Here is a 1,167-nt window from a genome sequence, read left to right as displayed (position 1 = left end):
GTGGGGGGCAGAGGGGGGCAGTGGTGGGGGGCAGGATGAGGAGGGGGGCAGAGGGGGCAGTGGTGGGGGGCAGGATGAGGTGGGGGGCAGAGGGGGGCAGTGGTGGGGGGCAGGATGAGGTGGGGGGCAGAGGGGGGCAGTGGTGGGGGCAGGATGAGGAGGGGGGCAGAGGGGGGCAGTGGTGGGGGGCAGGATGAGGTGGGGGGCAGAGGGGGGCAGTGGTGGGGGCAGGATGAGGTGGGGGGCAGAGGGGGGGCAGTGGGTGTGGGGCAGGATGAGGTGGGGGGCAGAGGGGGGCAGTGGTGGGGGCAGGATGAGGAGGGGGGCAGAGGGGGGCAGCAGACCCCTCCCCAAGGGGCTTCCAGACCCAAATCCCCCCCCCCACCCCGCTCCACGCCCCAGCCCCCCCCTCACCCCTGGTTCTCACCTGGGGACCCTCCCCAGGAGCGGGGGGGGGGGGGGCGGGGCTGGGGCTGAGCCCCACATGTCCCCTGGCTGGGCCCCCCCCAGCGAGTCCCCCCCAGCCCGAGGGGACAACGGCGGGAACAGGGTGAGGGGGGACCCCCGGCCCCTCCCCAGCGGGTCCCTCCTGGGGGACACACGGACCCTCCCCCCTCCCGGCCACAGCGGGGACCCCCCCCCAGCCCCGTCACACCGGCAGACGGCGCAGCTTTGGGTCCCCTTTGGGGCCGCCCCTTCAACAAACCGCAACTAAACCCCCGGCTTAGTTAAACCCGGCTTAAACCACGATCGCTGACGGCATTAAACCTCGTTTCCTTCCAAAGCCAATTCCCGACCGCGGCCCCCAAAAATAACCCCCCGGACCCAATTTCCCCGCGAATCCGAGGCCGGATCCCGGCAGCTCCGAGCCCCCGCGGGGGTTTAGGCCTCACCTGCGTCCCCCGTCCTCGATTTTACTCACCTGAAATACACGTTACCGTGTGCCGACGGCGCGATTGGATTATGGGAAAATTAGGATTATAGTGAATTCCTCCCGGAAAAAGGGGCTGGGAACATCGGTTTTTATTTCTAAAACGGGCTGAAAGTTGAACAGAAAAGGTTAAATCGAGGCTTTTCCTGGAAAAGTCTGGCCCTCGGGCGCCGCCTTCGGGAGCCGCGGTTGGGGCGTTGGGTGAAGCGCCAAGGACATCGAAACCAAAAAAAGGC

This window comes from Strix aluco, chromosome 27 (genome assembly GCF_031877795.1).
Source record: "Strix aluco isolate bStrAlu1 chromosome 27, bStrAlu1.hap1, whole genome shotgun sequence".
Lineage (NCBI taxonomy): Eukaryota > Metazoa > Chordata > Aves > Strigiformes > Strigidae > Strix > Strix aluco.
This window is presented reverse-complemented; position numbering follows the sequence as displayed.